The following is a 27,979-nucleotide window of genomic DNA, read 5'->3' on the forward strand; positions in this document are numbered from 1 at the left end:
GTTTATGATGCAGTGTTAAACATACTAACAACTAGTGGCAGTATCTTAGCAATGTAACAATCTTGTATTTTACATGTGTGCAAGCTGTCCAAAGTGGCCAACTTAGGTTCTTTCTACAGTGCCACTGTGCAGTTGGGCTGCTTGGGTTAATCTGGTGCATCCGGATGCTATTAAATACCCAGTCCAATTCGCACATAGAATTCTTCACTTTGAAAAGATCATGGGAGATTAAAGTTTGGTCTTTATACTGACCACATGCAGATCTCCTGCTTTACTGCTCTGGTCAGCTCTGCTGTCATGATGTCGGAGACTTATCTCCAAACCGTGACTGAAGTAAATAATGACACTATTTATTTATACATTAGGCATTTACTGTGAATCCACTGCAGATTCATAATGAATGGACACTTCAGCTGTGATTTAAAGAGGACTTAAACACAATGGCAGATTATTGAAATGTGTGTGTCAGTAAGTCAAGAGATGGATATATATTTGAGAATTGGCAGAGTAGGAATGACCCAGGTCGCTTTGTTGTCAGTTGATGAAGGACACTGCATGACAGCACTTTGTTTTATGTTTCACAGACACTGCTGTAGGGCAGGAGTACTTCTCTATTGTGCGCGAGTATTGTCTGTGTGTCACAGTCGATGGTCGACTCACCATCCATTGCTTAAGGGCAGAGCATTAGGGAAAATGGTGCTGCTTTCTAATGTGTGATAGACAGTGGATTGTTACTTAGGATAAGTTCCTTCATTGTATTTTATGTCTTTAGCATGGCTGCTCGTCACAAAAGAATTATATTCTGTGGTAGCTAAAAATATTCTTCATGTTTAGGCAACAAAACAAGAATTAATGAGTGATTTTAATAAGGTAAATATGTTAAATTATTTACTATATGCCTGAAGTGTACTTTTTTAACACTACATACTCCAGTTACGTGTTCGTGTCCACAATTGTTTTATTCAGGAGTACACACTGAAAAGGAATACCTCTAAAGTGTCTTTTAGTAAAGCAAGTAATTTATGTTGCAAAATGTTTTCATATTTGCAATAACTTGTACATTTAGGACTATTTTAAAAATTAAGAGTGTGAAATCCATACCGCTAGACTTTAGAGGAGAGATAAACAAACAGATTAACATTTGTTGTGGAGAGATATGGTCATGGGTTGTTAAACTGCACATTTAAAGTAACTGCTCGTTTCTTTGGATCAATACCATGCACCAAAGCAGAAACCTACGCTCAGGCCTCAGTTAGTGGAGCCCTTGATCTGACTTCTTGAAAGCATGTGAGAGCGACCTGGGCTGTGTCAGATATTGGTATTAATTTTTTTTAGTTTCTTGATTTTTCTGTCCATGTGGCACTTTTTCTTGATGACACAACAAAAATCAGGAACTTGTGGCAAATCGCAGCCACAAATACACCTTCTACCACTCCAATACAGCATGCCAGAGAATAAAGCACGTACCACATTCAACAAAATTGTGGATTTAATAATTATCTATGCCTCCATTAAAATGAACAAGTGCAATGTTGACCTTTAATAAATAATACACTTAACCAGAAAGTGGAATACAATAGACAGTATCTTTGTATTTTTCTTTTAAATCTTTCACTTATATTTTGTCTTTTTAATACTCTGAAGAACATTTGTAATAAAGAAAATCCCAAACATTTTCTCTGTACATAATGTTCCTCAGATAAGTCTTGTAATGTCTGTAGGGCATCAATTTAAAAGTAGCTGATAAATCTACAGCAGCAATTTTTTTTTGCTATCAATTTTTGCCTGTCAGCTTTTTCTTAACATCAGCACCAAGATGATTCACATTATCTGTACTGCACTTTTCAATTATTTTGAGGAAGAAAGCAAAGAAGACAAATTCTAGGTGATCAAAAATATAACACACTGTTGCTTAATTTGCAAACTTAATTTAATTTAAAGGGGTTTTAGAAATGCACATTTTATTCGGCAGCAAAAACAACAGGATGCAGCCAAAGAAAAGACCAAGACAAAGTATTCCAAAATTGACTTGAACAGTTGAACCAATGGATTTAAGCATCTGCAGCCAAGGAACAGGGTCCCAAGTGATTGTGTCACATAGAGTATTCTGGAGCAGGAGAAATGGTGTGTGAAGCTTCATTACTGGTATTCTGTGGAGTGTTGTTGTCTTCATACAGAATGTGGAGATGCAGCAGCAGCTTTTGTGTATGTGGCATGTACGTGATATCTGGTTTAAACACTAGCAAGGCTTGTGGCATTGCTGTAGCTGTGATCTTATAGAGAGAACTGATAGCTAGTTTCACATCTCTTCAGTGGTTGAAATGATGAGCTCCGACCTGGATTATAGAATCATAGAATAATACAGCACAGAAGGAGGCCATTTGGCCCATCGTGCCTGTGCTGGCTCTCTGAAAGAGCTACCAATTAGTCCCACTCCCCTGCTCTTTCCCCAAAGCCCTGCAAATGCTTCCTTTTAAAGTATATATCCAATTCCCTTCTGAAAGTTGCTACTGAATCTGCTTCCACCACACTTTCAGGCAGTGCATCCCAGATCATAACAACTTGCTGCGTTAAAAAAAATTCTCCTCATCTCGTTTTCCTTCCTCCCCTCCACACTGGCTTTTTTGCCAATTATCTTAAATCTGTGTCCTCTGGTTACTGACCCTCCTGCCAGTGGAAACAGTTTAAGGCTCATTAAATTCACTGGTCTGTGTAACTTTGGACTGTGCTGTCAAGGAGCAAGATAGCCTGCCCAATTCGGCTATAATATTCCATTTCCATAACCAAGTAAGACAGGCTTTGTAGAACTGTAAAGTTATTTTTTTCGATTTATGGGAGTAAGAAGAGCTTCATGTCAGTTTCACCTTGATGACATCACTCGCCAGTAGAACAGCAGTAAGGAGAGAGGGGGGCGAGCGTGGATAGGGTGGGAGGGGGGGCGGGCTGGAGGAAGGGGGGGTGGAGTGGGGGTGGGGGGGGAGAGGCGTTGGAGAGGGTGGGGGGAGAATACTCTATCTTCCAAAAAGGCAGGAACCCAATCCATTGTAATTTATTTTCAAAAAAGTTTTAAATTTAAAAAGCAAAGAGTCTGTGAGGTGAGTGTAACCACACTCGCTCATGTTTATTGCATTATTAGTGGCTTCAGTGACACAGAGCAGCTCAGACTATTATTATCTTATTTGCATGTGGCTTTTGCTGGTGTGTAGACAACTCCTGGGAAGACAATGTCCTGGTCAGATTTAGTGCTCATCCTTACCAGATGTCAAAATAATTGCCCATATCTTTTCGGGTTTTTGTTTTTCCTCATTTGTTTGACCTGACTTTACAGTGCTCTCAAGTACTGTTATTTTTCTGTGGTTCTCCTGCTATAAGAACACTGTTGTGGCCAGAAGGTTTATGGGCTGACCAAACGTTTTGCATCTCAGTGTAGTAAAGGACTGTGTGAATTGGGTTTAACCCAGTGAGGACTGCAGTGACATTTCTGCTCCAGAATCTAAACTGTAACCAAATTACAACCTTTTAAATGTATTCAGAATACTGTCAATTAAATATGTTATATTTTTCTATTACATTCTGTATTTATAAAAATGTCAGTATTACACAGCAGAAAAATTAACCTGTTAAGCCTTTCTAGCCCTTGCATGATTGATCAATTTGTGTTTGTAATGTACACTCATTGATGCCACCATTTCCACCAAACATTTGATGATGGCCATTTATCTCATTGCTGTTTGTGGGACCTTGCTGTGCGCAAATTGGATTGGCTGCCGTGAGTCCTACATTACAACAGTGACTACACTTCAGAAGTACTTCATTGGCCGTGAAGGGCTTTGAGATGTCTTGAGGTCATGAAAGGTGCGATTATAGACGCAAGTCTGTCTTTCTTTATGATCGGATAGCCCTTTGTTATGATGGTCTCTTTATCATCCTTTCAAACTTGATTTTGGAATCCCTTTATCAAACAGGCTGCTTCTTGCACTACACTGTTCCTAGCCCCAGCTGAAAATGGGGGCATTCTTAATCCAAAAGTTAGTGCAGGCCTGAGTAACATACTTTGAGCAGGGAATTAAGCACACTGGCCAGTTGAAGGGCAAGCTCATATGTTACCACTTAACTTAAAATTGTGTGGATTTATAAAGGAAAGAACTTGTATTTATTTAACACCTTTCACGAGCTCAAGACATCCCAAAGTGCTTCACAGCCAATGAAGTGCATCAATAAAAGACAATTGAAATGAAAAACAGTAACTCTGCTTCTTCAATTATTCTTTAGGTTTTTTTAAACAGGTAAAATTGTGTAAAACAAAAATGTAGGGATTTATTGTTTCATCCCTGATTGGGCAGTTTCAGTGTCATTTCCCAAAGAGAATGAAGGCTTTCTCGGCATTGCTGTTGAGGGAAGTCAATTTTAGAGAAAGGATTTTCAGCAATTTATTTTGCAGAGTAGTAGATACACCAGGAAAATATGGAGCTGAAGGTTTTTAGTAAACCTCTTTCCTTACTTTTAGTGTTTTATCTGTGTTGATGTTTTCTGTGATGGGGACAGGATTAGTGAGTTTTATTTTGACCCAGGAAATCGTAAGCATGACATCCAAACGCGCTGACTGTGACTCAGTATTGCCTTGTCCTGTAACTCTCTTCTACCTGTGATATTCAACATTAAACTTAACAAGAAATAATTGTCATATTTTTGGAGTGACAACCTTCATTCAGTGCAGCACTTCATGGGTTAAACAGGAAATCTTGTAATTCCAGTTTGGGTTTTGGTGTGCAGACTCCTAAGGTCCATCACCAGCCTAGGGATCATTAGATTCCATGTATACACTGGACTTTGCTGACATTGCCTGTGGGTTGCATGATTAGACAAGGAAATGGTGAACTAGACCAGAGAACCAGTGCCATTCTCTGAGGCTATGCACTTGAGTTAATGTCATGTTATGGTTTCCAGTTGGTTTGTGCAGCTGTGCTGTTTCTTTTGAGCTTAGTGGCAAGCTTCATTGCAAAGGTCAGAAAATGTTGTGGTTTACAAAACTTTGATCCTGAAAATAAAATATACCGTGCTTCCCTTTTCCCCCTCCCAGCTGCAGAGAATAAGTATCACCCATTGGATCATTTGCCATTTCCAAATTTAAATGAACTTCTTAAAATTGGTTTAAAAAAACAAACAGTGGTATATTTTATTGTGTATAATGGAAACAAAGTTTTATTATTCTAACCTTCTCCATCCAGAAATGTATATATCCTATCATGGGGGAGATTTCCTCTGTGTGCTTTGTTTAAGGAAATGTTTACAAAGAATGGATTTATGATTTCACTACACACGGTGCACGGAGGAAATCTCCCCCCCCCCCCCCCCCCCCCAATCTTGCGTTTCATGCATATTTTAGGTATGATTTTCTAACTGGAGTATTGAGATCAAGCCCATTCTTCATACACATTTCTAAATATTCAGTGAGCTTTGAAAGAATTCAGTGTCTGTAACTGAGATTTAAAAACATGGCTGTAACATCTCTGCTCCATGGTTCCGATTCAGTGATTAATACATCCAGAGAGTGGTTAGAATGTGGAATTTGCTACCACGTAGAGTCGGTGAGGCAAATAGCATAGATGCATATAAGGGGAAGCTGAATAAGTGCATGTTTTTCTAACACTGTTTTTACATCTGGCATTGAATTCTGTGCTTTTCTTTCTTTGAAGTTTAGGTTTTAGGACTGTTTAAGATTATTGTATATGGTTTTAAGGATCCACATAATATATCTGTCACCCAACAAGACCACAGGTGTTATTACTTTCTCCCTCTTGCTTGACTTTCATTTGCTGAAGGTTTTTTAAATTTCAAAATATCCTTTATTTCATAAAATTTAAAGATACACACAGTTCAATGTAACAAACACAATTTGAAGCAATGCCATTCAACCAAATACAGTGCAGATCATAAACACTACGATCCCATTATTACAATACAAAACACAGTATATATCTTCTAATACATTCTGTACAGTACAAATTGGGATGGCCTTATATGGTGGCCTTTCCCCATAGAGCCTTTGGGTAGGCCGCACCTTGCTTCAGTGCGTCCCACAGCACGTACTCCTGGACCTTGGAGTGTGCCAGTTGGCAACACTCGGTTGTGGACAGCTCCTTCAACTGGAAGACCAGCAAGTTTCAGGCAGACCGAGTTGATGGTCTTCCATCAGCAGGTGATATCTGTCTCGGTGTGTGCCCCGGGGAACAGCCCGTAGAGCATGGCGTCCTGTGTTATCAAGCTGTTGGAGATGAACCGGGACAGATACCAATGCATCTCGCTCCACATGCGAAGTGGCAGTCCATCAGGAGGTGAACGACAGTCTCGTCCCTGCTGCAGCCTCGAGGGCAGCTCGCGGTGGCACTGAGATTCCGTGCATGCAGGAAAGCCCGCACTGGAAGGGCCTTTCTCACCACTATCCAAGCTACAGCCTGGTGCCTGTTGGTCAGTTCTGGTGACGAGACGTTCTGCTAAATGGCATCGACCGTCTGGTCGGGGAACTGCCCAATCGGATCCACCCTCCCCTTTTCCTCCATTTGCTGAAAGTGGTCTCTTGGAAACCTACTCCGTATTGACTGGATTAGCTGATTCCGTTCATTCTGAATTTTGCCTGTGTCTGTAGCTAGACACATTAAAGTATAACAAAGTATTCTATAAAGTGAGTGGGCGTAAGTACAGTGCCTACATGAAAAAGCATTTGACAAACTATTTTTTGTTTGTGGAAGGTAAAAAGCCAGAATCCTGTGTACCATTTTTGTCACAAGCCCTTCACTTACAAATGGAGCAGTGATGTGTTTCAACTTGATTTAGATCACAAATTCAGGAAAAAAGGGATTGCCTTTTAATTTTTCTCATGACAGTGTCCCTTTAAATCCATCTGGATTGACAGGGGAATCCATTAGAAACTAATATATCTTTAATCCAGTACAATATTGCCAATTGGCAAATTAATGTCCGCAGCAAATCTGAAGAAGTTTAAGGACCCTTTTTAGCAGTCTGTGTGCTGGTATTGTAGCAAGGATTTAAGAGCTGGTGCTACCTGGATTATTGGCTTTGTACATGTGGCATTGTGCCCCAAGGCATATCTGTAAGTGACAAAGATTAAACTGTGCAACATTTTTGGTTGGTGGTGCTTCCTTAAGGTGAAGGTGGACAGCGGGTTAACTGAAAACATCACCAACTTCTTTAGTTGTTGGATGTGGTAAGTTGTCCAAAATAGCTCTGATGGTATCAGGTTATTTGAACTATTATTGGTTCTCATATCCCAGAATATGGAAACGATGATGATGGGAGCTCACTCGGATTAGCCATTCTCCAGTAACCACGAATGGCACTTCATTTTGGATAAAAAAGGCAAGATTGCGGGATATGCAACATGATTTGAACACCCTAGTATTGAAACTGACAGACAATATTAATAAACTAGTGCCTGTAGATCAACTTTGCATCATTACTGAAGTGGTTCCCACTGTGTAAATATATAGGATAAAAGTCATTTATAAAAGCCATGTGGGAAAAGGTATAGTTTAAGCATTCAAAATCAACCAGCTACATTTTTATCATTGACTCACAAGGCTGATTGTGTTGCCATGACAGCAACTGCAATCATGATATGTCTGCAATACTTTGCCTACTGGCCTCACTAAAGATTGATATTTGGCCCAGGTGGCTGTTTATTAATAAAATGGCTTCTGATGGTTTTAGCTGATGTGACGTGGTCATCTTCTGCCTTGTTACAGATTGCTGAAAATGGCTGGAGACTGAAGTGTCCCAGTTCTGCTGGTGAAGCTCACTATTTTGGGAGGAGAAGAATCTGCTTATTTATGTTGGTTGATGTTAGGTTGCTTTTGGAATACGGACCTACAGCATAACGATTGTAGTCCTGACAGTCAGGGATGCTTTTGTATTGTCTCATAACTTTAGGGTCAAGATTAGAGTCACATAGTATTTCAAATATATTACACATCTTATTCTTAGTCTTATCCTAGCACATTAAATGGTACAAAAGCAAAAGCTGTACGTTGTCTTGTTTGATATTTTTAATGTACAACTTATCAAGTTACTCAGCCCTGGTAGTACACACAACTTACTTATTAAGCAAGTAGCAATACATTTCAATGACAAAAAAGGATAGAATTGAAAGAAATGAACAGCAAAAATTGTCCTTGTCAACCATTCATATCTTACAAAGATGATAACAGTTTATTTATTTTTGATTTGAATGAGTTTTTTTGAATATTCGTGACAGTCTACAGTTGCTGCTTTTTTGAATTGAAACCATTTAAATCACTTCAGTGATAATGGTGGGAGACTCTCTTTGTGCAGAGGCTACAATGCACCATTATGTACTCAGTTGCTCTTCATTATTTAGTTGAATGGTTTTTTGTAAACCAGTTATTGCAAGTAGAGTTCTATAAAAGCGTAGATACATTGCAATTCAGATAATCCGTGCAACAGATCCTGACACATTCATCATCTGTACTGTTTAAATTTGCTTCATTCCACATGAATTACTCTTTATTTGCCCATCAAGCAAATTAAGCAGCTGTCTGTTTAGAAAACTTGGGCAATATATAAATTGTTGTTTAAAAATGGTATTGAGAGAGGTGTTTCTAGGTCCCAGGCTGTAGGAGACAACAAGCCATTCTCTTTGTTTTATTTTGTGTTGATATATTTGTTGAAATCAGATAGCATCCAAATAATAAAGTTTCGCTTAAATTTTTTCACATTGGGTTGAGTTCAGTCAGTTCTAACACTGGTTTACAAAGAGTCAAAGATGGTCAATATCTCTATGTTGCCTGCATAATAGCTGCTGCATTTCAGAGTTAATTGTATGTGAAACATTTTGAGGTGTTCCGCTTGCACTTAAGTATATTGGATCCACACAGAGCTTTATGGCAAGGGATATAGACTGTAATTGTGAATCTATATAAAACCTTAGTAGGACCACAGGTAGAGTGCTGTGTACAGTTTTGGGCTCCACCATTATAGGAAAGATGTTGAGGCAGCAGAGAGGGTACAGCACAGATTCACTAGATTGCTGCCTGGTCTGTGGAAATATAAATATGAAGAAAGACAAAAAATTGGGGCTGAAGAACAGGGGAATAAAGGGACATGAGAACAGGATAGTCATATGGGGATTAGTATTACTGCTCGGGTGGAGGATAAACACCAGCATAGACTGGTTGGGCCAAATGGCCAGTTTCTGTGTTATAATTTCTATGTTATTCTAAGGCCTTATTTTGGTCTCTCTACCATCCCTTTTTATAGCAGGAATCCTGGCCACTGCATACTGTGGGCAGAAATTCCTGTTCTGATGAGAATTCCCACCTAAGGTACATAGTGGTCAGAATCACTTCCATTGGCAGCCAACTCCAGTAGGAGTGGCACTGAGGGGAGAGGAACCTGGTCTGTGCTGCCTGTTAAAGGTTAACACACGGTCTGGGCTCCCAAAGCACTGAAAGTTAGCATGTATGTTGTTCAGTAGAGTTTGCACAGGAGAATCAAATGGAACATGTAAAGCATTTCAGTGGCCTAAATAATTGCATTTCCCTGTCTCCCTCATGGTTACTAACATTTTAACCTGATACCATTCCCAACAGGCTGGCAGCCTGCTTCAAAAGTTCTGCTAGTTCCATTGTTAGGCAGCTGCTTGGACTTGTGCAAGCAGACTTGTGTATTCACTCGTTGACATTCATCTTCCCCTTCCTCCCTTTTAGGAATTGTAAACAATTTTACAACACCAAGTTATAGTCCAACAATTTTTATTTGAAATCTACAAGTTTTCGGAGGCTTCCTCAGGAAACTTGTAGATTTCAAATAAAAATTGTTGGACTATAACTTGGTGTTGTAAAATTGTTTACAATTGTCAACCCCAGTCCATCACCGGCATCTCCACATCATCCCTTTTAGGAAGTTCTTTTCTGAAATGGAGCAACTGACACAGTAGCGTAGCCAACATTTGTCCTACTTAACCTATTTCTCAATATGAGCATTTTATTGTGCAGTTATACTGTGCTGCTAGTCTGAGACTGGCAAGTGTAAAATGCGATTCATCACTACAAATTGCACTATCGTCGTCGGGAGCGAGCTCTGTGTCGTATGCCGATATGCGTCCGCAAAGCTGTGCTTGTGGCCATTGTTGTTTGAGAGTTTGTTTGTGGAATGTCATATTTCTCAAAAACTTTCATGATACTTATGAAGTGATAGGAGGTCCAAAGATTAGCATTGCCCTGAAGTATCTAGTTCAAGCAGGGAGTTGCAACTTCTTCAAAAGAGTCGCGGACTGCTATATGACAGTCAGATTGAGTGTTTACTCTGCAGGTATATGTCAATTTGGTGACACCACTTTGCAGAAATGCAAAAGTTGCAGTATAAATGCATTCTTATTGTACTGTATTACTGGTCTTATGAATTATTTTCTGTACCATACAATGAAAAGGCTACTAGCGACAATAGCAGGTTTGTGTAATCATTTAAAACCAGTAGTCAATCTGTGGATTTGTTGATTGGTTATGATCCCTGATAGAGCTGTACTTGCTGTGTTACTAATAACAGCTTATTAACTGGTACAAGTACTTTGTAATTGATTTGTAGCCACTCTACAGAGGGAGCTTTAATAATCTATTTGAAATTATCCAGAGACTGAGACACAATTCAAGTCAATTACTTTGAAACCTGTCCTGTATGCTTTTAATATTTGTATTTTTTTTAACATTTTGGTGTGTATTGACTTATTTTGATGAAGCACCTGTTTTCCTGAAGGAATACACTGTGTGCTACACTTTGGAATTTAAATAAACAGGATTTACTAGTAGTGCAAAAAAGCCGGCCAAATTCCGAGTTCCTAAAGTACAGCGTGCTTACAATCCCTCGACAACAGGCACCACCGTGATCTCCACATCACGAGAATCGGTTCCCTCAAAGTGGCAGCCCGTACAATCTGTATCTCTACCTCAAGGCTATTTGATGTTTTACTTTGATTTTCCAGCCTTCAACCTCCCTATTCATTTGAGTGATTTTTTTTCCAAATGAAGACTGAAAGATGAATGTTCTAGATAAAATACTGAGTGGATGTGCACTTTTTTCTCTCAAAGGTGTGACCAGAAATCATTCGTTATTTGATCTTTGAGCTATACAGTCAACATCAATTATGCAGAAAGCCATATAATGGATTTCCATTTAGTATCAGCTGTACGACAGTTAATATTTGTTAGCACTCTGACACCTAGAATACCTAGCACTGTTCTACAAGGATTTATGATCTCAGCCACATTACTTATGTTCCTTCCTTCCTCTTAATGCCACCACCATCATAAATGAGTCCACCTGCAGGATAGCCTGTAGCAACAAGGCTCAAAGTGCTGTATGTTTATGGTGTGCCATGGTGAGACTTAAATTACTGAAGCGTGATGCTCGTCAGCATGTCCAGCAGAATGGGGTTGAAACATAACATTTGTTAATGTGTCCAATCTAAATTAGTTTTCATTGGAAGATTTACTCCTGTTCTGACAAACTGAAAGCTAAAGTCCATTTCTGTGTGTAAGTTTTACAAAGGACTACACAGTTTAACAAAGGAAAACCCAAAACAAGCGGCCTTGTTTTCAGAGGTTGAAGCAAAAAAACCTCCATCAATTTGAGATCAACAGAAATCATGTTTGAAATAAAATAATAAAGGAGAACATACAAATCCAAAAAGACTCCAGTGTCATGTGATAAATTGGGGAAAATTATTACTGCGGATAGAGGTCGCTTTAAAGGTCACACGATTCAAAATGGAAAAGCATCAGTGATATGCATTCAGGTTTTTAGATAGGGTGGAGAGGTACGTTGATGTACAAAAGCACAACTATAATCTGGCAATTCTATCCACCTATAATGTGCAGAAATCAAGGCAATACTCTGGTGCATAAGCAGACTACACTGTACTCGAAAAAAGAGAAGTGTTTTAAAGGAGTAGCATTGTGTTGATAGAAGTTTAACGGATAACAATGTATCAAATAAAATGTTTACATTTACCTGCTAAAACATTCATCACACGGGGCTAATTTATGGAGCCATTCTTGGATGTCAGCGAGGGATGACTGTACTGTAAAATGGATTACTTTTCAGATTTGTAACCAACACCAACATCAAGCAATTCCAGGATGGGTATAACCAGGAAGGTCAGATGCAGAGTAAAGCAGACTGATTGCTCAGTAGAGTATTTGTCCGGCGAATTTATGCTGAAATGGTAGAATTAAAAATTTGCTCTTTTTGCTTAATACGAAGTTTGAGAAGCAATTTTATTTTGGTGGCATGATCATTTTGAAAGTTGAGACAGACTGGTATGGATCCTGCAGTCTTTTTGTTAGGAAATGTAACAGAGCTCAGGTAAAGAAGTGGTGTTCTAAGCTTTCTAATTCTTTTCAACATGGTTTATGGATTCAAAATAAGGGATTAAACCTGATATTACAATTACTGCATCGGGCATTTTATTTCCCCAACTCTATATCGGAAAGACCAAAGGCATTGTTTTGAGCCCTGCCAAAATCTCTGCATCTTTGCTGTTGACTCCATTCAGGCTGAACCAGGCTGCACATAACCTCACCGTTTTGTTTGATTCAGAGCTGAGCTTCAAACCTCATGTCTTATCCACCTGCTTACAAGACTACTTATTTTCACTTCTGCAACATGACTGCCTTTGCCTCTACCTTATCCTCATTGTCTCCAAAATTTTTATCCAGAATTGATTTCTCCAAGTCTTCCTTGCCAGCCTCCCAATCTGCACCCTCCATAAAATCGGTCATCCAAAATTCTGCATCCTGTCTCCTACTAAGCCCCACTCACCCATCGCCCCTGTCCTTGTTGGTCCACATTAGCTCCCTATCCCTCAATGGATTGAATTTAAAATCCTCATCTACAAATCTCTCCAAGACCTTGCCTCATCCAACCTCTGCAGCCTTCTTCAGCCTTGTGTCCCCTCCCGTACCCTCTGATCCTCTTATTCTGGTTCTCTTGTGTATCACCCCGACCCTCCCTCCCCACCATCATCTGCCCAAGACCTACAACTGAATGGGTTGCTTGGGCACTTCAGAGGGCATTAAGAGTCAGCCAAGTGTAGGCCAGAGTGGGTAGGGATAGCATTAGTGAATCAGTTGGGTTTTTTCAACAATCCAGCAACTTTTGTGGTCATTTCTCGTGGTGCCCACAAATGACCATATTTATTGAATTCAGTTTCACAACTTGCCATGGTTGCTGGTCCAGTACTACAACAATAACTTGCATTTATAGCAAAGGCTATGGGCCCCAACAACATCCCGGCAGTAGTGCTGAAAACCTGTGCTCCAGAACTAGCCAAGCTGTTCCCATACAACTACAACACTGGCATCTATCCGACAAAGTGAAAAATTGCCCAGGTATGTCCTGTCCACAAAAAGCAGGACAAATCCAATCCGACCAATTACCGCCTCATTAGTCTACTCTCAATCATCAGCAAAGTGATGGACGGTGTCGTTGACAGTGCTATCAAGCGGCACTTACTAATAGCCTGCTCACCGACGCTCAGTTTGGGTTCCACCAGGACCATTCGGCTCCAGACCTCATTTCAGCCTTGGTCCAAACATGGACAAAAGAGCTGAATTCCAGAGGTGAGGTGAGAGTGACTGCCCTTGACATCAAGGCAGCATTTGACCGAGTGTGGCACCAAGGAGCCCTAGTAAAATTGAAGTCAATGGGAATCAGAAGCAAAACTCTCCAGTGGCTGGAGTTGTACCTAGTACAAAGAAAGATGGTAGTGGTTGTTGGAAGCCAGTCATCTCAGCCCCAGAACATTGCTGCAGGAGTTCCTCAGGGCAGTGTCCTACGCCCAACCACCTTCAGCTCCTTCAACAATGACCTTCCCTTCATCATAAAGTCAGAAGTGGGGTTGTTCACTGATGATTGCACAGTGTTCAGTTACATTCGCAAGCCCTCAGATAATGAAGCAGTCCATGCCCGGATGCAGCAAGACCTTGGGCTAATAAGTGGCAAGTAACATTTGCACCAGACATGTGCCAGGCAACGACCATCTCCAATAGAAGAGAGTCTAACTACCTCCTTTTGACATTCAACGGCATTACCATCGCCGAGTCCCCCACCATCAACATCCTGGGGGTCACCATTGACCAGAAACTAAACTGGACCAGCCACATAAATACTGTGGCTACAAGAGCAGGTCAGAGGCTGGGTATTCGGTGGCAAGTGACTCACCTCATGACTCCCCAAAGTCTTTCCACCATCTACAAGGCACAAGTCAGGAGTATGATTTTTTTTATTCATTCATGGGATGTGGGTGTCGCTGGCGAGGCCAGCATTTATTGCCTATCCCTAATTGCTCTTGAGAAGGTGGTGGTGAGCTGCCTTCTTGAACCGCTGCAGCCCATGTGGTGAAGGTTCTCCCACAGTGCTGTTAGGTAGGGAGTTCCAGGATTTTGACCCAACGACGATGAAGGAACGGCGATATATTTCCAAGTCAGGATGGCGTGTGACCTGGAGGGGAACGTGCAGTTAGTGTTGTTCCCATGTGCCTGCTGCCCTTGTCCTTCTAGGTGGTAGAGGTCGCGGGTTTGGGAGGTGCTGTCGAAGAAGCCTTGGTGAGTTGCTGCAGTGCATCCTGTGGATGGTACACACAGCAGCCACAGTGCGCCAGTGGTGAAGGGAGTGAATGTTTAGGGCGGTGGATAGGTTGCCAATCAAGCGGCATGCTTTGTCCTGGATGGTGTCCAGCTTCTTGAGTGTTGTTGGAGCTGTATTTATCCAAGCAAGTGGAGAGTATTCCATCACACTCCTGACTTGTGCCTTGTAGATGGTGGAAAGGCTTTGGGGAGTCAGGAGGCGAGTCACTCACTGCAGAATACCCAGCCTCTGACCTGATCTTGTAGCTACAGTATTACAGGATGATGGCTGCAGTGTGTACCATCTACAAGATGCACTGCGGCAATTCGCCAAGGTTCTTCAACAGCGCCTCCCAAACCCACGACCTCTACCACCTAGAAGGACAAAGGCAACAGGTGGGAACACCACAAGCTGCACGTTCCTCTCCAAGTCACATACCATCCTGACTTGGAAATATATCGCCGTTCCTTCATTGTCACTGAATCAAAATCCTGGAACTCCCTACCTAACAGCACTGTGGGAGAACCTTCACCACACGGACTGCAGGGGTTCAAGAAGGCGGCTCACCACCACCTTCTCAAGGTCAATTAGGGATGGGCAATAAATGCTGGCCTTGCCGGTGACGCCCACATCCCACGAATGAATGAAACAAAGTTATATAGCACCTTTAATGTAATAAAACCGCCCAAGGCACTTCACAGGAGTGTTATCAAACAAAATTTGACACTGAGCTACATAAAGTGATATTAGGACAGGTAGAGGTAGGTTTTAAGGAGCGTCTTAAAGGAGGAGAGAGAGCTAGACAGGTAGTGAGGTATAAGGAGGGAATTACAGAGATTAGGGCCAAGGAAGCTGAAGGCTTGGCCGCCAATGGCGGAGCGCTGAAAATCGGGGATGCGGAAGAGGCCAGAATTGGGGGAGCGCAGACATCTTGGGGGGTTTGTAGGGTTGGAGGAGGTTACAGAGATAGGGAGGGGTGAGGCCATAGAGGGATTTGGAAACAAGGATGAGAATTTTAAAATCATCATCACTCCCCAATGATATATAAATTGAAGTTTTTATTGTTGACTGTGGAGCCTTTTTGGAATGCTCAATTGAAACTGCACAGAACGCTGCACAGAAGGTGTCTCTCATGTGTTTATATGATTTTTCTATCACCTGAGGGAGTAATAAGCCTATTAAATGTAAGTTTACAGTTTTTCAGAAGAGCGGCTTGCAGTGGTATTGCCAGCAGGTGATTCATGGAGTCTGCCACTGTCAGTTGCACTCTATAGTAATGGTGCCTCATCGTTTGGGGGAATCAACAGCATCGTAGATCCACAAAAATCGGTTTAGAAATGTACCATTGGATTAAGTGAGCTGTTTTTTACCAAAATAAATGCAGGGAGCCAGTCTCGATGTTCACACTCGATTAAGTAATTTGTCGTCCGCACAGCACGCGGAGCCCAGGGTGACCGATACCTGACTTAAAAAGTCAAAGGAGGAGTGCAGCACACACAGATCACTTCCCCTAAACAGGATCAGCAGGGAAAAGGCAATTCAAAAACACCTGGGGAACATTAGTGGGTGGCTGCTGCACTGTTTTGTCTCAAAGTTTTGGCAGTCCTTCGCTTGTCACCCCCTCATCTTGCAATTGACAGTCAGCAAACTGGAGCCCTGACATTACATCATGAGATGCAGGAGGACAATCGCTTTATTGTATTTGTTTGAAATTTTTCTCTCTGCGGTTTTAGTGGAGGCACCAACCATCTATTGGAAATTTATCAATATATATGTATATGTATGGATGTGGAACTTGATGCCACATAGAGTAATTGAGGTGAGTAGCATAGATGTATTTAAGGGGAAGCTAGATAAGAACATGAGGGAGAAAGGAATAGAAGGGTATGCTGATAGAGTTAGATGAAGCAGGGTGGGAGGAAGCTTGTGTGGAGCATAAACACCAACATAGACCAGTTGGGCTGAATGACCTGTTTCTGTGCTGTAATTTCTATGTAATTTGTGGACTGCATATCAATGGTTTATTGTGAATTATTTTTGAAATTTGAGAATTATTGTGATGTATATCTGAGGAGAGCAGTCATTTTTATTGATCTCCCTCACCCCATTGTTTTATACAAGTTACAATAAATTGAGTTTTTTTTTCACTATCAATTTGCTGAAGGTAACGGGAAACTGAAACTGAAATTTAGCCCATTATGTACCTGCCTGCTTTCACATTGAATTCTACTTGACCGACACTGTTGTGTAAAATGCAGCAGCCTTCTTCTTTGATATGCCCTCACAAAATAAAACTTTAATATTTTCAACTACGCATGGTGGGACTGGGCCATTTACAGGGAAGAAGAAGATTGTATTTTGGCAATTTGCAATGGATTGGTGCATTTCCTATCTCGGGCTCAGCTGCGGTCAACTTTGCAGATTGCATCTGATGAAAATGTCTGTCTCTGGAGTGACTTAGCCTGTCCATACACTGCAATTTTATCACTGCTGTGAAGCACTTTGAATTCCAAGGCAACGGCTAAAGCTGTGATATAAATCCAGATTCAGGATCTGCCCTGCAGATCTAGCACACGTGCCAATTGTGCTCTTTTGGACCACACTGACCATTTGTCCATATTTGTGAATGAAAATTAGCTGTTCCAAACCTGCAGGAGAACTGCCCCAGCAGTCAGTTAGGCTCCTTTAGCTTGCAGTGCATGTGCTGTCTGCCTTCTGCTCCTGTGCTCAATGGGCCTGGCTGTAATTTCTGAGGTACGCTCGAGAAAGAGAGGAAGACAGGTTACAATTGTGTCATTATGAGCAGCTTTTACTTTAGAGCTTTCAATAGAAGGAATAAACTGCTAAAGGGCTTAAGTCTGGGCTTTACTAGAAGTAAGTGAATTAGAGAATAGGATGAGAGGGAAGAGCAGAAGAAATTTATAACCAATCTTAAGCTGACAGCAAGCTTCCGACTTCACCATCTTCTGCAGCTTTCATGGTCTCCCTTCCCAAGATTTTAAGGGCATCTCCTTTATACAATGTATGAGATCTAAAGTTAGGGGTCTGTCTCCTGTTAATGCTGTCTCTCTTATGGGTTATCTTCTTCTACAAGCAGATTACAAAGTGAGAATTTCCAATTTCAGTGATACCAAAATGTAATCGTGGGTGTGATGTGGTGTACTTGCAATATGTAAAGAAAAAATATTGTATTTTTACAGTACCTTTCATGCTCTCACAACATCCAAAGCACTTCACAGCCAATGAAGTTGTTTTAAAGTGTAGTCCCTGGTGAAATTTAGGCATTAGAGAGAAAGGTTCTTTTGGGTTGAATGCAGATAAGGATGTGACTGAAGGAGCACTTCCAGGTGAAGGCTGGAGACGCAAAGTGCACTTCATAATGTCATGGGCATTCATTGTAATGCTTGAAAGTACTCACAGGGGAGGTAATTGTAAATTACCTGCCACACATGCTTAGTAGACAGTATTAATGAAGGTTATGGTGGGTTTTCCTACATTAACTGACCTGCTAAGTTCATCAGGCATTTTTAGACACTGTTTTTATGTGCGTGGTGTGGTGGAAGAAGCATTAGCACAGGTGGCCACTTCCTCCCATTCTCCCTGGGCTGCTCTTAATGTCCTATGTTGCTCACTGCCATAGAGGGGCCGGCCGTCTTCTACCTTATGCCCACTAAGAGAATTTCTATGGCCCTATCCAAGAAATGGGCTGCATCTAGCTTCCTGCAATCCTTACAGACGTAGATATTTGTTGTGAGCTTGGTAGAATTCAAAATTGCCACATTACAATGCTTGCCTTCTTGAACTGTCGCAGGACTTTATATCCTGCAGCAGCATGCGATTTTCCACCAACAGGCAAGCTCAAAATCACGGGTGTTTTCCATGCCTGGTGCTCACTTGGCAACGGTATTAAAATGAGGCTGACCCCATTAAAAGCTGTGAGGTCAATGCACACTACACGTTTGGTTCTCTCACCATGCCACTTTAAGTCGGGCTTATGCCCAATCAGAAAAACTATGCTAGTGAGTCTGTGGTGTAAGTGCAGCCACTTCTCCCTGCGTTAGTTCCAGGTCATCTGCAAGCCAAACTAACTATCACCCTGTATTGTGTGCACTGCACTTTGTGTATTGTACAGTGTGCTCCATGAATGTAATGGTATGTGACAGTGTATTGTAACCAGAGAGCAATTGCAATAAAAAAAGGTTATGGCTGACAACTCTACAGTAGGCTGTTAGACTCCCAGAGGACATGACTTGAGGTCTCAGCTTTTAGTAACATTCAAGTTCATTGTATTTAATGGTTCAGACAATCTTAATCATACCGCTGAGCACAATCTTTTGTGAGATGGGATCATCTCTGCATGGAGTAAAGTTAGCAGGGCTGCGCCTTCCTGGCAGAAACATATTTCCTGTTGGCCATGCGCAGAGCAGCATTGACTATGACTGTTTAAGCGTCTGTATCTCTGACTGTCCGGTCGTGAGAGAGGAAATGAAGAGACCCGCTATTCTACATACTTTATATCAATGTGAAGCTGCTACAATTTCACATCAATTCAAACCGTGTGGTATTTTTCAAGAATAAAGTTAGCAGATCTAATCCTGGTAAGTGTATATGAAATCACCTCAAAGAAATAATCTCGCCCTGCTTCTACCTCAACAGTATGAAGTGAACGTTTAAAACCACTCCAGTTATACTATTTCAATTTCACTTTTAACCTTTTGATGAAAAGGCCGACCGAACTGTCTGCTTTTCGCTGCCATTAAAAATGTAACCAGCATTAGGATTCACTGAGCAGAGATCTGCTTTGCCTGACCAAGGAATTGCATTATCACTCAGCGCATTGCTCTCTGGAGGTACCAGTCTCAAAGCAGTTCCTGTAGTAATCGAGAAATAAACAGTGGCAAATTGCACTCTGGTTTTGTTTTTGGATGATAAAGAAGGGAAAATAAGCCTGTGCTCTATTGAATATTTCAAAGTGAGGTAAATTGAATCAGCAGAATGATAACATTATCCACCATTGTGTTACTGTTCTGACATGTTTAAACCCGAAATTTTCAGAGAAAGAAAAGAAAGACTTGCATTTATAAAGCACCCTGTGTCTCTTTGTACGTGAACTGCTTTGAAACGTTTCTATCAGTCACTGTGAAGTGCAGTGACTGTCATTTAGGAAGAGGTGGCCATTTTTTTACACTGCTAGATTTCACACATAGCAATGAGACGAATGACCGGGTTATTCTGTTTTACTTCTTTGATATTGGTTGATGGAGGAATTTTAGCTGGGAGAGCTCCCTGCACCTCTTCAAACAGTTGAGATCCTTAACATCCACCTGAACACTATGACTGGACCAGCGTCTTATTTTTCCTTTGAAGGACAGGACCTCTGACAATGTGGCAACAACACCGTACTGTACTGAAATGTAATCCTAAATTATGAGCTCCAGTTCTGCTGTGGGTATTGAACTCACAACCTTGGAGTAGAAATAACCGATTCCTATCACAAAGCAAAGTTCCTATGGATATTGTCACAGTTCTTGATAAATTTTAATGTGCTGTTTACTTTTAAAATTGCAGAATGTTAGTGTTTTATAAATTGAACTGATCTTCAGGCTGCATCTCAGGTTGCTGCCTTTGTGATTGACCAGAATTAGTGCTGAAGTGTCGAGGGCACAGTATTGGTAAATGTGTTGCTTACTGGTCCTATTTATATTTTTACGTTTTTCTTGTGATTTTCTATTCATACCTAATTCTCTCTTAATGGCAGTGACTCGTGCTGGGGTGCCATTTTGCAGGCAGCAGCTGATCTGCGCTACCTCAAACAAGTTGCCATTCATCATGTGTAACAGTGAGTATTGGAAGGCTATTTGACTATGTGAGCCATCACCGTGCACAATCATTCCATTGCTGCTGGTAAGATAGAAAAGTAAGGACTCTGAAGTTACACCGTGAGGTACTAACACGCAAACACTTAATGCACTCATTTGAAATTCCTCTCTCCACTATTCATTTTAAAACAGGTTAATGGTTCGACTAAAATAGCACAGAGGAATTTCAGATGAACAGGTTAAGCATTCATACACTAATATCCTGCAGTGCAATTTCAGGGCCCAAGCCTCTAAAAACAGATCACTCTTTCAATGCAACAACGGATATGTGGGATGTCTCCATAATAATTGGAACACTTATCTAGAGTAATACTGTTGAAATAAAAATCTGATTTCCACAGGGGTGATGTGAGCAACAGATCCTAGCCAATTTTCTTCCATTTTAAAAAAAGCCAAGAGATAATCATTTACGCTCTTTCAGCTAAAATGTACTGCAGGTGTTATCAGTGGAATAATGATTCTGTGAAAAATACAATACATGTGGTCCATACAGCATATCATAAATGCTTGTCATCTTACAGCTTCTTATTTACTATCTTCTGGCAGGGCCGCAAAACAGACAGTAGTGGATCAGCCGCCAGGAGAGTAAAATTGGGCAAGGGGTATAATGGGGGGCTGATCCGCTGCTGCCTGTTTTTCACCCACTATATCTTCGCTCCTGAGACTGAATTCGTTATTCATGTATTATCCAATTAGCTGTTTCTGTGGAGATATTTATTGCATCACATCAGTGACCATGACCCATTTGATGTATTTTTAACAATAGAAAAGTAATTCAAAATAACTAATACATGCATTTATTTAGCACCTTTACCGAGTTGAAAGTCACAAGTTTTGGAGTACTTCAACCGTTATAGACAATTGTGGGGTATTGGGGCTTTTGTAAAGGCCACATTACATAGGATTTACAGCACAGAAACAGGCCATTCGGCCCAACTGGTCTATACCGGTCCTTATGCTGCACAAGAACCTCCTCCCATCTTACTTCATTTCACCCTATCAACAAATCCTTCTATTCCTTCATCCCTCATGTACTTATCTAGCTTCCTCTTAAATGCATCTATTTAAGAGGAAGCTAGATAAGTACATGAGGGATGAACAAACACAACTTGTATTTTTTACACTCGGTACAGTATAGTACTTACATGACAGTTTACTGCCGAGTTGGATTGTTGATGCCGGTATAGGAGTGGCCTCTTACCAAAGTACGAGCACATCTGAATTTGGTGCTAGTTTTACCTCTACACTGGTGGGATTTGGAGTGTAAACTTTATGCCAGTACTCTCAATACCACTCCCCCCTGTGACTATGCAGTGTAAATGAGACTGTAGGGTTATTGCAAAACATGCAGCCAGCATACAGGATCCAACTGGTGGGAAGTAACGGATAAAGTAGTGAGTGCTTCTTTGTTACAGAAATATAGATATCTGCTGCATGCATATTCACGCAAGCTTTGCTGAATTAACACAGCAACTGGAAGGTCCAAAGATCTCAGGAGCTGCATCTAGCATTTTTGCATGTGAGATTCGTGTGTGGGAGAATCAATGGAGCCTTTCTTCATTAGAAGGGAGTTTGGAAAATGATTTTGGAGTTATCGTATAGGCTTATAGAGTTGGTGGAAAGGGATGTAGCATGATCCGAATGAATAAAAAGAGTATTAATATTAAACTTCTGAACTATTGTGGTGGGAACTACAATGAATGCGTCACTGTTTTTCTTATTGAGAATGACATTATAATTGATCTCATTTGTTCACTGTTTGCTCAGCTACAAAATAGTGACTGTTTCTTATCTACGTAAAAGTATTTAGATATTTAATGTGTGATTTTAACTCTGCTTGCCCAGTGGAAACTGGGCAGGTGGGCATTTAAAATAGCCTGTGCGATTTACCTACATTGATCCTGCTGCCTTCCCATGGGTTGTAATCTTAATCTGCTCTCCTGAGTAGGTGAGAGGGACATCTGTCGGAAGGCAGCGGGGTGCTACTTTAAATATGCAGATCAGGCTCCAATGATGTCATTAGGGCCCGACTGCAATTTTAACTGGAGGCCAGTGCGGGGACGCCCCTGCCAGACAAACCCGGTGGCGAGGAGCCAGGACCTGAAGAGACCCAAAAAGCGTACTCCTCCGGACCTCACAAGGAAACCTTGGCCTCCTTGATGCAGGCTTTCTTCCCCCTCCCCCGACCATGAGTCCCTCCCCGCATCCCCCCCCCCCACCTTCCCAACCCATACTTGAGTGTCAGGGACCGTTCCATTGGGTCCCCAATGGCGGCCTTCTACCGCCCGTCATCCCGCTGGCCAGCTACCGCTTCATGCTGGGTTCAAATAGTATAGTCTTGCACTCGAATTTGGCTGCACAGGAAATCTGGAGTGGTTTAATTATGAAATAAAGACTGAAACATCACTAAAGCCTCAATTAGAAGGATTGGGTGCTAGTTCTTGGGTTGTCTGCAATGTCTTTTCAGCTTGCTCCTTAATTGAAATATAACCGAAAATGCTGGAAGCACTCAGCAGGTCAGTCAGCATCTGTGGAGAGAACAGGTGAGTTAACCTTTCAGGTATAGATTCTTCGTCAGTTCATGATGCTATGCTTAGGGAACAAATGGAGGTCACTGAATGGAGGTGATTGATGGCCCAAACTCTCACACAGGATAACCTGGTCCTTGATATCTGCCACAAATATCAACAACAACAGAAGATGTGAATAAAATAGTTGTTGAAATAATGCCATATTATCACACTCAGTTCTTTGTGACATCTGGAAATATCCTGCAAAAATAGTCCTTTTTGGATTTTTAAAGAAAATTTGTCATGAAAAATTAAAATCCTTCCCCTTGTATTTTGTGTTTTAGAAGCATTTGAAGTCTCCACCATGTGAAACAAAAGTGGATGCTGTAGTTCTTCCACACCGAATCTTGAATGCAAAATGTTGGATTTAACTCTGAAGAGATCTTTACTGTTTTATGTCTGCAGTGCAGTGATATTGCAGACATATCACATAGAACTAGAAGGAAATAGCTGAAACATTAAATTGCGGCTAATTAAAATACAAGAGTTCACACTTTAGTACAGTTGTGATACCGATAGTTTCCATCCTGCATGAATCGTGAAAATTTCTTTCAGATTCCTGTTGCTGGAAGAAGGGCTTCTTTTGACTCTTGGGGAGGGGGTAACCAACTCACAAACCTGCCCCAATTCATGTACTATTTCCGCAAGATTCAGCTGGCTTCCTGTTGTTGTAATCAGAAACTAATTGAGGTTGTTTGTTTGATGGTTGGACCAACATTTCTTTGAAATGTAGATTGTGTGTTATCTGTAATCGCTGACATCTGGGGATGGCCAGAAGGGACAATCGTTAATGTCTTAAGATTAACATATGTGATATTAAAGGCTTCTTTTGGATAAAGGTACTGCCATAGCTACTCATCTTTGATTCAGTGTTCATGTTCAGAATTCAAATTTTAACTCTGTTTTAATTTCTGTAATTGACAGTTGAGTCCCATGTGGTCACCTTTGTCTCACCCAAAAACAAATATTGCATCCGTAAGTCGATGAAAGATTGTTTTTCCAAAAGTCTTGCAAATTATCGAGCTGGGCAAGAAATATGTTCCGCAGAAAATATTTGAAACTTCTGTGCACTGATTCAGTCTATATTGTTTTGTAATTACTTGTACCAATAGTGTCCTGCTGTTTTTGTCTGTGTAGTTCATTTATCTGTAAATAAATCCAAGTTTTATGTAATGGTCTGATAATTAAGTAGTTACTGCCTTTGGAAATAGAAAGGTGATTGTGCCAGGCAGCCCATGTGGCCTCTGGTTGGTTGTACAATAATTGAAGGGCAATTGTTAGCATGTGCCATGCTATCCCATTCATGGCACGCATAATGTACAGGTTCTGGTTCATAGGTGTCGCTGTCTGCTTAAGGAACCATCTTTTTTTGCTGCCAAGTTAAAAGTGAAAGTCTGAACTATAACAACAACATAAGTTGGATAGTCCCGATTTTAATTGGAGGCGAGGAGTGAACATGGGGCAGGTGGGCAAGCCTCAGGCTCGGCCTGCTCACCAACATGAGGGCCACACCATTTCAACTCTTGGGCCTCATTTAAATAAGTTATACCCAACTCCCGCCCAAACCTGGCATGAAGTTCTGTGACTTTGGTGGATGGGAGCGAGCGAGTGCGGGAGGAGGCCACCACTGGGGATCTGTGGGAAAGGTCCCTGCAAAGGTAAGCCTAGACATGAGAGGTGGGTGGGGTGGGGGGGGGTCAGAGATCCCGAGGCAGGAGCATTCCTCCTGGTCCAAAAGAAAATGTAAAATAATTGACGTTATTTGCCCTCCTCTGGGCCTGCTCCCGTTTGGTTTCAGACTTCCCCAGCGTGGCTGGCCCTGGGGTCAAATATGTGACTGCACGTTAAAGTCTGACATCATCTTGTCTGCCTGCAGCGAGGGCCTCAATGCCTCCGGAAACCCGGGAGTTAAAATGACAGCTGGCGAGAGTGCGGTGCCAAACTGGAGGGGCAGGTCACTGCCTCTGTTTTAACCCCCCTCACGCCCCATTCTCGTCGGATGCAGGAGGGTAAAATTGACCCTGATTTTTCCATACCCAACGATTTTCTACTGAAATAAAGTGGAATTGTGTTTCTCTATTGAACTTGTTTGATTATTATGGAGCCAGATTGTGACTTGTGATTATATTGCTTGCGTTTTTTGTATTGTTCACATCCATCCATTTCAAGTCTGTTACAAGTTACTAAGGTGTTAAGTGCTGTGCAGAAAATGTTCCAGCTTCAGAAAGCTTGTCATGTTTCTTAATTTGGAACATTGAGCCTGGCTTAATTGTGTTCATTGAACAGAGTAAACACAAATAAACTGCCTTGTCCATGCGCAGTGACAAATATTTGTGGAATTTCTTTTACTGCTAAGAGAAAATATATATTTTATATAATGTTAATGTTACCTATATCACAGCTTAGACAAGTGGATAGGCTTTAAAAGAGTCTTATGTGGATTGAAGCCACAACCTTTGCATTTGTGGTTTTTGACTTTAACAAGTTTCATTCTTACAGCTGAAACACAGAGGCAAATTGTGTGTGAGACACGTAGAATACGTCAGGCACAACGCTAAAGAATCAACAAAAACTCCTGTTCATTGTTTGCATTTTGTATTGTTTTCTATCTTGTCTAACCATATTTCACAGTTTGTAAGCCTTTGCAATTTTGCTACAACATGTCTGAGCAGCAGCATTGATAAGATCATTTTAAGAGCATAAATTGTCTAATGTTCCTTTTGGCCCCAAAGTTGCAAAATGTGAAGTCTTCATAAAAGAGGAAGCCATTGCACACTTAGTGTCAAAGAGTATAATAGTTGATAAGTGTGAGTGGTGAGGACAAGGACCATGCAATGGGCAATGATGGCACTGACCGTGGTTCGAATCCAGCAGAGAGCATCTACTCTACTACTTATGCAACATTATGTCCTCTAGAGTGACAGACTTTTGGGGGTAGAAATGGGACGTTGTGCTTGTTTTATGGACACAAAATGGGCATAAAGTGGGCCAGTTTCAGGGTCCAATACCCTGCGTCACAAGGACGCCTGAAAGACGTCCAACTCGATATTGGGTCAGGCCATTTTTCAGGCATCCGGGGAGGCTGCCAAAAATGGGCCTTAGGCCTCTTGCATATGTCATAGTAGGCCTGTGCCTCTTTTGTCACCCATTTTGAATATGGGCACGGCATTAACCTATTTTCAATCTACTGATACCTCCCCAGTTCTCATTGATTCGCTCATAATGGTTGTCCATGCTTCCCAAACTCCTCTTTAGTTTCTCTCAGTACTCTGGATAAAAGTTATCCAATCCTGGGAATTTATTTGTTTTAATCCCTTCAGCTTGTCTAGGCCTTCCATCTCAAGTATATCAAAGTCCTGAATTTTGCCTTGGTATTTTTTGGGGGCAGATATTTGTCCTGCCATGGTCAGCATTATTTCTTTAAATGTGTTCGATTTGTCATCTGCTGGAGTGTTGAAGGACTTCAGTTCACGTTAGTTTCTCCCTCACTTCTTATAAAGTTATATACCTGTCTTCTGGTCTTTGGTATATCTGAATCTGAGATAAGAATATAAGAAATGGGAGCAGGAGTTGGCCATACGGCCCCTCGAGCCTGCTCTGCCATTCAGTATAATCATGGCTAATCTTCTACCTCAACTTCACTTTCCCGCTCTATCCCCATAATGCTTGATTCCCTTCATGTTCAAAAATCCATTGATCTCAGTCTTGAATATACTCAACGACTGAGTATCCACAGCCCTCTAGGGTAGAGAATTCCAATGATTCACAACCATCTGAGTGAAGAGATTTTTCCTCATTTCGGTCCCAAATGGCCGACCCCTTATCTTGAGACTATGACCTCTAGTTCGAGACTCTCCAGCCAGGGGAAACAGCCTCTCATCATCTACCCCGTCAAGCCCTCTAAGAATTTTCTATGTTTCAATGAGATCACCTCTCATTCTTCTAAACTCCAGAGAATATGGGCCCATTCTACTCAATCTCTCCTCCTAGGACAACCCTCTCATCTCAGGAATCAATCTAGTGAACCTTTGTTGCACCCCCTCCAAGGCAAGTATATCCTTCCTTAGATAAGGAGAACAAATCTATACACAGTACTTCAGGTGTGGTCTCACCAGAGCCCTATATAATTGCAGCAAGACTTCCTTACTCTTATACATCAACCCCCTTGCAATAAAGGCGAACACACCATTTGCCTTCCTAATTGCTTGCTGTACCTGAATGTTAACTTTCCGTGATTCACGTACGAGGACACCCAAATTCCTCTGGCTACCACCATTTCTTAGTCTCTCACCTTTTAAAAAATATTCTGCTTTTCTATTCTTCCTACCAAAATGGATAATTTCACATTCTGCCACTTTCTCGCCCACTCACTTAACCTGTCTCTATTCCTTTGCAGCCTCTTTGCGTCCTCCTTAGAGCACACTTTCCCACCTAGCTTTGTGTCGTCAGCAAACTTGGATACATGACACTCGGTCCCACCATCTAAGTCAATGATATGCATTTTAAACTGCTGAGGCCCAAGCACTGATCCTTGCGGCATCCCACTAGTTACAACCTGCCAACCCGAAAATTACTTGTTTATTCCTACTCTCTCCTTTCTGTCCGTTAACCAACCCTCAATCCATGCTAATATATTACCCCAAATCCCATGAGCCCTAATTTTGTTTAACAACCTCTTCTGTGGCACCTTATTGAATGCCTTTGGAAAATTCAAATCTACTATATTCCCCCTTATCTATCCTGCTAGTTACACCCTCAAAAAAACTCTGATAGATTTGTCAAACATAATTTCCCTTTCATAAAACCGTGTTGACTCTGCCTAATTGTATAATGATTCTCTGGGTGCCCTGTTACTATGTCCTTAATAGTATG

At 41.3% G+C, this 27,979-nt stretch overlaps 1 protein-coding gene across 3 annotated transcripts in view; it reads left to right on the forward strand.

Moving 5' to 3' along the window:
• LOC137342642 (tyrosine-protein kinase Fyn-like) overlaps positions 1-27,979 on the forward strand; it is a 235,288-nt gene that overhangs the window by 17,699 nt on the left and 189,610 nt on the right. For 2 of the 3 annotated variants that reach the window (XM_068006681.1, XM_068006679.1), the window contains exon 2: positions 20,417-20,497. The exons of the other annotated variant lie outside the window; for it this stretch is intronic. The gene's annotated coding sequence lies outside the window, so the exon portion shown is untranslated. The remainder of the gene's footprint in view (positions 1-20,416; positions 20,498-27,979) is intronic. 3 annotated transcript variants of the gene reach the window in all.

This window comes from Heptranchias perlo, chromosome 26 (assembly GCF_035084215.1).
Source record: "Heptranchias perlo isolate sHepPer1 chromosome 26, sHepPer1.hap1, whole genome shotgun sequence".
Taxonomy (NCBI): domain Eukaryota; kingdom Metazoa; phylum Chordata; class Chondrichthyes; order Hexanchiformes; family Hexanchidae; genus Heptranchias; species Heptranchias perlo.